Below are 11,457 nucleotides of genomic sequence, written 5' to 3'. Positions count from 1 at the left end.
ATGTCATGTAGGGGTCCTAAGGGAGGGAGCTCTCTGCATAGGATGTAGGCAAGCCTATTGCTAAATCCTCTTTTGTCCCTAAGACCAGGCAGGGCAGGGCTAGGTGAGGTGCCATCAGGCTTTCCTTCAAAGGCTCCGAGAGCTCACCCTCTTGGGCCCTCATCTTCATCCCAGTGACAACTGTGCCTGGCATCCCAGCATCAGGGGAATTAACCTTAGGGGAAAAAAAAAAATAATTTCTTACTTCTTACCCCAACTCTCAACAAGAATACCGTCGCTGTTTCTTGTGAGCCTTGCAGTCTTGTTTGACAATATAATGAGATCTGGTGAAACAGATGAAAAATGCCTTAACCTGACTGTTTATCTCAACCCTGCCAAAGCTTTCAGCCCCCCAGGCACTCCCTTCTCTGCAGAGAGGGTCAAGAACCTTTAGTTGCAGCCCATGGCTCTGAGCTGGCGTCTTGCTACACCAAGCCACTTTTGCAATAGCAGAAGGCCGGGGTTTCTGTCAGTTTGAATTTCCTGAAGTGTACTGGCCTGTGTCATGATCTCAATGGTGTCTGAAGGCAGTTTGCTCTGTCAAGTTTCTGGAGTAGAATGGGAAGGGAAAGGAGAAAGCGAGCGTTAGAAGCGGCTGAAAAGCAGGTTGGTAAGTGACACTCAACAGTGCTCGGCCAGGGCCAGGCTGGGTGTGGGGGGGCTGGGACCCCACAAATGAATAAACCCAAGAAAGCACCCTCTCAAGGTTCTAGAAGACCAAGTACATAGCCCAGAAGGGGTCTGTAATCCAGCTGACTCACTGATCACCGTTTTAAAGCCAAGTCTATGAAGAAGAAAGTAGTGAAGAGGTATTGAGAAATTTTCCAATTATTGTAAGTAAATTATGCAGCCAATCAAGATAGTTTTGAATGAGAATGCAATTTATTGTTTGAATAATTAGTGTGAGAATTTCTCTGACCTATCGGATGATGGTCACCCACCCACCTTGGGGTTTTGCGCCCTAACCTGATGGTTCTCTCCTGCTAGTCTCTAGCACGGATCCTGAACACCACCGTGCTGTCCTGGTGTATTTACGTGGATTTCCTCCACCTGCCGGAGCTCCTCAAAAGCAAGGGATTGTTTTCTCCCCTCACATCTTCATTCCTAGAAGGTGCTCTCTAAACAGACAGTAGTAGAATTAACCAATTAATGAATGAATAAAATAAGGTCGTAAGAGAAAGAACATACACACACACACACACACACACACACACACACAATGCCTTGAGGGTAACACTGTGGGTCTCTGGGAGCCAGATTACCACAGACCTTTACCCTTACCCACCATCCTCCAAGTGAAGGGATTATCTTTCATCTCAATACCATCGCCCCAGCTGCCTCAGAGAGAAATCAGCCTCACCTCCACTTCCTGTTCTAGTGCTGGGCAGCACTGCCATTCAGCCACCCATGCTTGCACCATGGAGACTTGATTTTCACGAACGATCAAGTGATTTCCAGAAAGTCTCCTGAAGGGATAGAAAGATATCAATACATCTAGATATCCAAGAATTTCGTAGGATATTTAGGCAAGTTATCTTTACCTGGAATTTCTTTTTTTTTGCAGTGGTTCACTTTATTTTTTTATTATATTTATAATATTTATATATTATGCTGTAGTCTGATCTAGGCTACTATTGATTTCCATGTGGACTCTAAGCTCCTTGAAGACAAGGAAGGGCCTTGACTTTTTACCTACCACGTGCTTGGCCCATGGTCATTACTCAATATTTGAAGAATAAAGAAATTAAAAACTTACTTGAGAATGAGCCCAAAGGGATCCAAGATATAGCTCTCATTGACATCTGGCTTTGCCTCCCTTGGAGGGGGATACTGTTGCTCTCTCTTACTCTTGATGATGCCGAGCATCGTAATTTAGACGTAGAGGAAAACCATAGGCCCTTCGTGCCTTGTGTGAAGTTCTTGTGTGTATCTATTTGGGGGTTTTACTTTCTCTTTTAAGGCTGTGTAAGTGAAATGAACACCAAGTAGTCTGCATTGCACAAACCGCCTACCCCAAATGGTAGTTTGCCCAACACCCAAGGAAGTCAGATCTTAAAAAGAAAAGGAAAGCCCACAGTGGGGAACGTGATGCCGTAAGGAGAGAAGGGAGACCGAACAGTGGAGCCGAGCGGGGCAAAAGGCAAAGCTGGCAGGAACAAAGGAGGTGTTGTCACCGTTTTCCCCTTCGGATTGTTTCCACAAGGTTAGAACCGAAATAAAGCGGCATGTTCCTCAGAAAATTAAGATGTCCCTTTTAAAAATGATCTCTCCAGTTATCATCAGGGCAGCCTGTGTCCTGAGGGTCGTTAACCTTCTGCCCTCCATCCCTAACCCTAGGGCGCTGGGGGTATCTGTCTAAGAGACCGGCTTCTAGAGGGGGTCAGTATTCCCTCTGAAGAGCCCCCCCTCCCCCGAGCAAATGACTGAACAGATTAGGACGGATTAGACAAACAACAACTCAGACCCTTTTACAAGCACATTTTTCACTCGACACTCAAATTCCCTTCTGTGCCCCACAGTGTCACACAACCCAACGACTGGATAGTATTACTGAAATATCTTTGCGCCAGCCGAGTGCGTGGAACTGTGCAAAGCCAGATGTTCCTGTAACCGTGTTTTACTGAGTTATTTATATCCATATAATATTTGACATTTCCTGTGTTGTTAAAGAGTTGGGGGCCTTGACGTATTTTTAAGAGAACAGTGCCGACTTTTTATTTTTTTCTTTGATGCCCAGCACCAGAAATAAGTAATAGAGAAGAAGGACTGAATTAAACAGATGCTTAGCTATCTAAAGTCTACCTTATTTTAATGCCTTTCATCTTAAATGATCTTCATGAACGGCAAGATCCTAGAGTCATCTAGACTGAGCGTATGAATTAAGCCTACCATGCAATAAAAGCACATGCCCATGGACTTAAAATAAGTCAGCCCATAGACAAAAAATTTTAATAAATATTGAAAATATAATCCACATTTCTAGGACTAGACTTTATGGCGTATTGATACATGAATTATATCATCCCTTTGAACTTGATAGATATGGAAAGGGCTAGTTAAAATATTTTCAGGCTTAGTAAAATATTAGCTGGCAGATTTCTCTGGTTAAGTGAAATAATGGAAACTTTACAGAGCTGAAAGTATTTGGTTGATTCTAAGTGGTAAGAATATTTAAACTGTACATGAAATTTTATATCACAAAAGATAATCATTCTGCTTTCTTTATTTATTGTAAAGATTCACTCGCAAATTATTGTTTATTTTTAAGATTTCCAAATTTGAAAAAAAAAAGCCTTTCCCTCTATAGGATGACAAAAGTAGGGGTCCTGGTTTACAGTCCATATTTGATATCTCTGGCTGAGACACTGAAAGTAAGGATTTTGGAAAAACAAATAAGATGCAAATTATTTATGGAAATTTTGCTCTTCAGAGTTGCTCCATAAACTTTTTCTTTTTTCTATTTTTTTAAGATTTTATTTATTTATTCATGAGACACAGAGAGAGAGAGAGAGAGAGAATGGCAGAGACACAGGCAGAGGAAGAAGCAGGCTCCATGCGGGGAGCCTGACGTGGGACTCAATCCCGGGTCTCCAGGATCACGCCCTGGGCTGAAGGCAGCGCTAAACCACTGAGCCACCCGGGCTGCCCAACTTTTTCTTTTTAAAATTTATTTATTTGAGAGACAGAGAGTGGAGTGGTGGGCAGAGGGGGAGCAAAGGGAGAGAGAGAGAGAGAGAGAATCCCAAGCAGTTTCCCCACCGGGCACAGAGCCTGATGTGGGGCTCGATCCCACAACCCTGAGATCATGACCTGAGTCAGAATCACGAGCCCAGCGCTCAGCCGACTGAGCCATCTAGGTGTCCTATTTCATAAACTTTTTCAAAACTCCTTATGCTAATTTTTTTCCTTAAGATAAGTTTCTTTTCCCAAAAACAGAAGAGGTATGCTCACGACATTGTACAGAGAAATTTCCAGGCTTCCACCGTCTGCCTTATTCCTATTCATTCCACTCTATATCCCTTCCCATTCTCTGAAGCTGAGGACCCTCCTGACAAATCAAATCCTTCCCCTTAGTTTAAGAAAAGATGTCACGGCCCAGTGGTGCCCATCTGAGCACAGTAAGCCTGCCCACTCCATCCAGCCGTCAAATCCCTTGCAAATCCTCTAAGCTGTGATAAGTCTCCAGTCTTCAAATAACGGAGATATCCTCTTAGAGCATAGAGGTCAGGAGAGCCCCCAGGACACAGGCTCCTTTGTACCACCAATTCCCCAGCCTTTTATCACTGATCGTAATCAGATTCTGCACTGAATCGTGCCAGAGTTGCTCCACTGTAACAATTGGGATGGGGGGTAGTATCTGGAAGGCCAGCAGAATCCGAACCACTGACAAGGGTTTTTTTCTGGATCTGCATCTCCCAGATTTTTCCAGACCCTCGCTAAACCACTGGCCTCTGGCCCCTGAGTCAAGATTTTTTCCTATCTCCTGAAACTTAAGACTTTTCCTTCTACTAATATTCAACCCCCTACTCTTTCCTTTGAAAGACTAGATTTTCGTTTCCCTCGACATTTGTCATCCAACTTTGCTTCTTTCCTATTGACCTCAGAACTTTCTCGCTACTCCCACTAACAATGTCGGTCTAACACCAGATAATCTCCCATCAGGAGCCCCCTATAGTTTCCTGTGACAATTGTCCCACAGTATTTGGGAAGAAATAGAATTCTGTTCACAATCTTCTTCCACCGGCCTTCATTTTTTTTTAAAGATTTTATTTATTTATTTATTCATGAGAGACACACAGAGAGAGGTAGAGACACAGGAAGAGGGAGAAGCAGGCTCCCTGTGGGGAGTCTGATATGGGGCTTGATCCCAAGACCCCAGGATCACGCCCTGAGCCAAAGGCAGATGCTCAACCGCTGAGCCACCCAGGTGCCCCTTCCACCAGCCTTCAAATACACACACCCAGTATATTCTCATGGCAGCATTTCCTTTCCTGAAGTATAAATTTACACACCAAATACAAAGACTCGAGTCCAAAAGATATTTCCTCTGAAAGATCTGGCCCTTTCTTCAAAAATATCAATTGATTCACCTAGCCAGTCTGGAGTGTATGAAGCAAAGGTCCCACGTTTTGACTTTGGGGTGGGCAAGTTCATTTCACATAAAGACTTTCACAGTCACTGGTAATACCATTAACCCAGCAGAACTGGACTAATGGATGTGGATACATTAAGACAATCCATTGACACCACATGGACAATGAACAAACAAAAAATATTCTACTGGCTTGGGTAACATAAAATTCCCAAATGTGAGAACTGTACATTGAAGTCTAAAGAATGATATCCACCTCAAAAAAAAATGGAGACAAAGAATGTTGAAAAGTCTAGAAGAGTTAGGGAGCCATTTCTACCAGACATCACAGATTCTAGCTTCTGAAAACTGAATATTAATAAGAAAACATAAGCAGAGCATCTAGTACAGTGCCTGTTGTATAATAGGCACTCTGTACATTATTGCTACAATCATTATGGTTATTATACTAGGGATGGATAGAGTCCTGTCTTCAAAATAAAAAAAAAAAAAATAGAGGCACAGAGGGGGAAGAGCTACCTTCCACCAGGCCAAACCTACCTCTCCTGCCCCTAATCTCCATGCTCAAAGCAAATGCTGCCTATTAGAGTGGCCAGAGCAGCCACCGTTCTATTCCTGATTCCCATCTTCTGAGCCTAACATTCAGAAACACTTAGAAAACAAACATCTAGTCACCAGATGTCCCTAACATCTGGCTAAACCCATAAAACTATCCTCTACCACCACCGCCGCCTTCCTAAACTCCAAAGGGTAAGCGGGGGGGGGGGGGGGTAAGAACCTTATGAAATCTCTGATGTAGTGAAATAAGATCTTGACATGTTCATCATTGTGACTTTTTTCTTTCTTTGTTGCATGGCCCTAACTCTCTCCTCCGTTATGCAGAGGCATCCACGTGGCCTCAAGGAAAAGTCGGACTTCTATAGCAAGAGGATTAAAAGAAGAGAAATTCTAACGTTCTATTCTTTGTCAAGTTCTAACCTAAGCTCTTGTATACCCAAAGGGAAGGTCATAAGTGCAACTGGAAATCATGTGTATGCGAAGGCAAAGAAGACAGAGTAAAGGAGGAGAGGAAAATGATCATACCCTCCAGCCTACAGAGACCTGATCATGGTGACCAGGGCTGGCAGTAGAGGGGCAAACGTGCTGAGGTCAAGATTACAAGATGTCAGGGGCTGAGACAAAATAAGGAAACCTGAGCAGCTTCATTGGAAAGAAAGGAGTCCACCCAGAGACAGCCAAGCGGCCCATGAGCTCACTGCACCAGGGGCCCGGTAGAAGCAAGACGCCTGAAGAACCTTGCACATTGTTCGAGAGGTATACCAGCTGACCTCAGTTCTTTCAGGTAGAGTCTTCTGGCATCTGTTTCTGGCAAGAAACCTGTAGCTTCTCCAACAGAAGGACATCCCAGCCAAGCTCCAAGATGTCACTGAGTCTCAGTGTGGGTGTCAATCTGTGAGCATTCCAGGACCCTCACTCCAACCCCTTAGAACAAGATGGGTTGCCTGACTTCTAGCCAAACAGAATGATATAGAAAGGAAGGCTCAGCACCAGACCTTGGATAGTTTGGATCAAGATCTTTCTTTCTTTCTTTTTTTTTTTTTTTTTTTTAAGATTTTACTTATTTATTCATGAGACACACGGAGAGAGAGAGACAGAGACAGATACATAGGCAGAGAGAGAAGCAGGTTCCCTGTGGGGACTCTGATGCAGAACTCAATCCCAGGACCCCAGGATCACGACCTGAGTCGAAGGCAGATGCTCAACCACTGAGCCACCCAGGCGTCCCAGGACCGAGATCTTTCAACCTCGACCCTACTTTCATTTGGAGCTGGCTACTCCTGTGTTGTGAGGGCTGTCCTGCGTAGCGGAAGATACTTACTTAGTAGCATCCCTGGACGACAGCCACTAGGTGCCAACAGCACACCACTACTTCTTAGTTGTGACAACCAAAACATCTCCAGATGCACCTGCAGGGGGGCGGGGTGTGAACCTGTCCCCATGTGAGAACTACCGGTGTAGCCAGGAGGGAGACCCTTCCTACTTATGGTGAATCTGTCCCCTCCTTCAATATTCCAGTACAAGGTATTGCATCAGCGATATCCACTTAGAGCTGCAATCTGTGACCAGTGAGCCACTATCTCAGACGCTACCCCAATAAGTGCATTTCTTTTAATAGTCTCAAAATATTTAAAGCACTCACCACTACTATTAATATCCCAACACACTATTCTCACAACTCACACACACACACACAAACTTTCAGAAGTCTGGTGTAAACCAACGCCAACGGAAACGATTTCTTTTCCGAGGGCAATAACTAAGTTGAGTAGTTCATTCTGAAGGGGGAATTTTTATTGGCTTAAGGACTTAGGGAGCAAATGAAAGGAAGCTAGATGATGATGGCATGAGTGGTAAAACATCAAAAATGGGAACAAGTCTAATACAGAACTTGGGGCTGGTGGTAATTGCTGTGCACTGGGCATTGTTCACGTAATTGATACTATACTCAAATATAGATCACTAGATGTATAATATTGGTAAACGACGTTAATTTTTCTAATGCTTTTTATTCATCTGCCAAAAGGGCATATAATAACATACTATATGGGATTGCAATACGGATTAAATGAACTCAGTCAATAAAGTCATCAGCACAGGGCCAGATATTTAATAATGTCTTCATAGAGTTAGGCACTATTATTTTCATCATAACAGAATAACAAATGGACCTGGCAAATGGTGCTAAGAACAACGTTTGCCATGTTTTGAAGCTCTGACTTATCTGATCCTTACTCAGTCTTGTGACACAGACACAGGGATCATTACACCCCTTTGACACAGAAATCAAGGGCCGCAGGTCACGCAGACTTGCCTCCAGACACATCACAAGTACAAGGTATAGCTTAAGACTCTAGGCTAGATGCTCCCGTCCTTACCTGAGTTCTCTTACACCATGCTGAGAGTCAAAACCCTTAGGTCAGGATGATTTCAGCTGACTCAGATGGCTTAAAATTCCTTCTAATAAGGAAATTCATTTTATCATATAACTGGACATCCAGAGGTTGGGCAGATTCTAAGAACACGCACTCAGGACTCTGGCTGCATTTCCCTGAGATGCTCTCAAGCTGCCCCCACTCTGAGTATCTACTTTGTTCTCAAGGCACCTTCCATAAAACGGCCACCAGAGGAAACTGAGATGGAGAGAGAGAAAGTGCCTATTTACTGCTCCTCTTAAAAGTGAGAAAGAACATTCCCAGAAGTCTCTGCACACTTTGCCCCAAGCAGAATAAGACCACATGGCCACTCTTGAACTAAATATGCACAAGGAGAATGGCACTGCCCTGATTTATGTTGTCGAATCGTAGCCCATCCCTGGAGCCGAGGGTGGCTGAGGCATCCCTGAGAAACTGGGCAGGGCCTGAGGAGGCATGCACTGTGCCAAGATGCGCTCGGGAGGGAAGGTAGGCAGGTAGGCCGCCATCAAACCCACTGGTGTTTAGGACTTACAACTCCTAATGAGGGCATTGTCCAGCTTCCACATTTTGTGTGTGTGTGATGATCATCCAAAAAAAGAGTTCTAGATGAATCTCATAATGCCCTCAACAAGGAAGTGAGACTTAAGGAGCCTTGGAGAGAATGGGGCAGAGGGGGAGAGGGGGCTCGTACAGACCAGGAATCCTCTCAGAGGCATTTATATCTAAAACAGGAGAAGCAGCAGGTCTGAATGAAGAGAAGCTCAAGGCATGAAATCCTCAAAAAGATGAAAATCCCATGTAGTTTCATTCCAAAGCCTCAGACATCCCACCAACTGCTTCACGGTCTTCCCTGACATTTCATTTGCTCTGAGTAACAAAAAGCAGCTCTACACCTTCGGTTTGTTATTTAACACATTGCAGAGAAGTTGGCTTGTCAGCTTTTTATGAACAGTTCCTCCTCTGAAACATCATAAATCCCTAGCAGTTCAAGTGTTGGGTTCGCTCTGTGTTTCCAGATCTGAGCAGCAGCTGATTCATAGATACTGCCTCGTGCTGGCCTGAAGACGTCCCCGGAGGACAGGGATGAAGAGCTGAGAAAGCCTGGAGAACATGACTACCAGGATATGCTTTCCTCATGGGCTTGGGGCTCCTGCCCAATCCTGAGGCGCCAACCACTGCTCTGTGCATCTTGGTGGAGGCCCCAGAGGAGGGCATCCAGCGGAAGCCAGAGGCGAGCCAGCGTTCCTATAGGTCAGAGAAGAGAGAGGAAGGGAGACACACGGAATGGGTGGGGGTAGTGCTCTTGCACGACTTCCTGAGGGGTGCCCAGCTCCCTGCCCAGACCCCACGCTGGGGTGGGAAGGGATGGCTGCAAGCACAGCGGGAACCTCCCAGTCCCACCACGAGGCCCAGACCTTGGCCCTGCGTGCACCCAGTTCCCCTGCAACGTCCACCCTCGCCTTCATCCCAGCACGAGATCCCCAAGCCCTCCCGCCCTCCCAGGTGAGTCCTAAGAAAGCCACGTCACTCAGACAAGCACAGAAGCCTGAGAAGGCTGATCTCACAGCTCTGATAAGTCAGCGGCCCCTTCAATTCTACCCAAACATTCCCAAAGGACTGGCCACCACCACCCCTGCAGGCACACCCACACTTTCCAGCACCAGGTTAAGACCCATTTAACCCACATATCTGGAGCTGCAATGTCCAGAAACCCCATCACCAACTCAAAGCTCCATGAGCAGCAAAACCAAAGTTGGGGGACAGGGGAGGACAAGACCTCAAAAGAACAAAACCAAGAGCACTTGCTTGTGAGATTTCTTTTCCAAGTCAACTCTTTTTTGGGGGGGATTAGGGGAGGTGGCTGCACAGTGGGTCTGGGATCTTGGGCCGGGGCTGAGGTATGGTGATCCGTCTGCCCAAGACATGGCCCGGCCTTCAGAGCAGAGCACTCCTCCTTGCTCTACACATGTGCTCCCTGACTTATGCGACTCCAGCCTTCTGTTTCTGTTTATTTGTCTTGCGTTGTGTTGTTTTATTAACCAGAAACTTGAAAAGGAGGCTTTCTTTGTTGTATTGCCATTTGGCAGAAGACTAGAGGTTACAGTAGCAAGCGGAGCCTAAACATTTTTTTTTTTTAATCTCGATGAAAGTTTCTTCCAGAGAGAAAAACTATATCCGATTCCCTGTCTCCCATTGAACCTCTGAAGGACTTCCCACACCTTACCTTCAAATAACAGAACCCTGGCCAACGAAAATGGAAAAACATAAATTTGTGCACGTAAAATGAAAAATCAGAGGGTGCCGACAGGCCTGTGTCAACAGGGTATTTTTAGCTATCAGTGGATTTTTAGAATCAAGTTTTAAGGCATGGTTCTTTGCACATGGACATGGGATGTGTATTTTTAGGACCTCCGCTACCCTGGCTATCCTCACCTCATTTTTATCCTCATTAGGTAGAGAGTGTCCCCACTTAAAAGACTAGGAAAACAGAGGCGCAGGGCAGGGTAGGATGACTGGCTGAAGGGTAGGATTCCTGGTGACTGAGAGGCCCAGATGAATGTCTACAAGGGACAACCCCTTGGGAACTACACCTCTCCTTCCATCATGCCTCGATCTCCATTTCTCGATGTGCACTCGCTGGCCCCCTCCCTAGGATTAAATAGTGCCCTTTTATCGTGCATGACTTTCATCTCTCTCCACTACAGACTCAGCTCCTCATCTCTAAGCTCAAAGGAAAAAAAAAAAAAATTAAGCGCAGAAGGAGCTCTCCTGCAAGATTCTGCAAGATTCAGAATCTCTGTCCCAAATCCTCACCGAATGGTATTAACACAAAGGGTGACAGTGAGTGACGAGCTCTGGCTGGGGTTCAGTTACCTCGGGCCCAGCCCCTGGTGCCAGAGGAGGAGATGCAGGCAGCAGCTCAATTTTCCCTCTATTTCCCTCCACAGTCACGGGTGGCTAAGTCTCAACGATCAAGCTGTGGCCGTTAGAGGCAGGAAATGGAATCGGAGAAGAGAGACTCGAAGTCACCCACCATGGAGAGCCCAGGGTGCTATGCGTCTTCCAGGTCCCTGAGCTCCCAGCCCGGGAGCACCTGGACAAATCCTCTAGGGCTCCGATGGCCCATCGCCTTTCCTGAACTCCTGGTGAATCTGTGTCTCGGTCCCCACTGGTGGCTGTTGCTCTGTGGCTTTTGAGGAGCTGTCCTGAACTTCCTGAAAAACTGGCTCAATAGGGTCAAGTCGTGCACAACTGTCTGGGCTGAGAATCAGGTGGGGTGGCCCAATCCTTGCTCCTGAACCAAATGGAAAAATCGGATTGGAAACCGCTTCCCTTTGTCCTCAGTTTCCA

At 45.7% G+C, this 11,457-nt stretch overlaps 1 long non-coding RNA gene across 2 annotated transcripts; it reads right to left on the bottom strand.

The window, feature by feature from the left end:
* Positions 1-251: 251 nt before the first annotated feature.
* Positions 252-2,065, bottom strand: LOC102152937. 2 transcript variants are annotated; one of them, XR_005358823.1, is made up of 5 exons: positions 1,796-2,065; positions 1,400-1,505; positions 1,006-1,157; positions 428-587; positions 252-323 (listed from the first exon to the last, which is right to left on the bottom strand). It is a non-coding gene; the product is annotated as an uncharacterized LOC102152937 (long non-coding RNA). The 2 variants fall into 2 exon arrangements; XR_005358824.1 differs by lacking the exons at positions 252-323; positions 428-587 and having other exon boundaries at positions 900-1,157; positions 1,796-2,061.
* Between the last annotated feature and the right edge of the window lie 9,392 nt (positions 2,066-11,457).

Source organism: Canis lupus, chromosome 5 (genome assembly GCF_011100685.1).
Source record: "Canis lupus familiaris isolate Mischka breed German Shepherd chromosome 5, alternate assembly UU_Cfam_GSD_1.0, whole genome shotgun sequence".
NCBI classification, from domain to species: domain Eukaryota; kingdom Metazoa; phylum Chordata; class Mammalia; order Carnivora; family Canidae; genus Canis; species Canis lupus.
The sequence above is the reverse complement of the archived record's forward strand: the minus strand, read 5'-3'. Positions and strand labels throughout refer to the sequence as shown.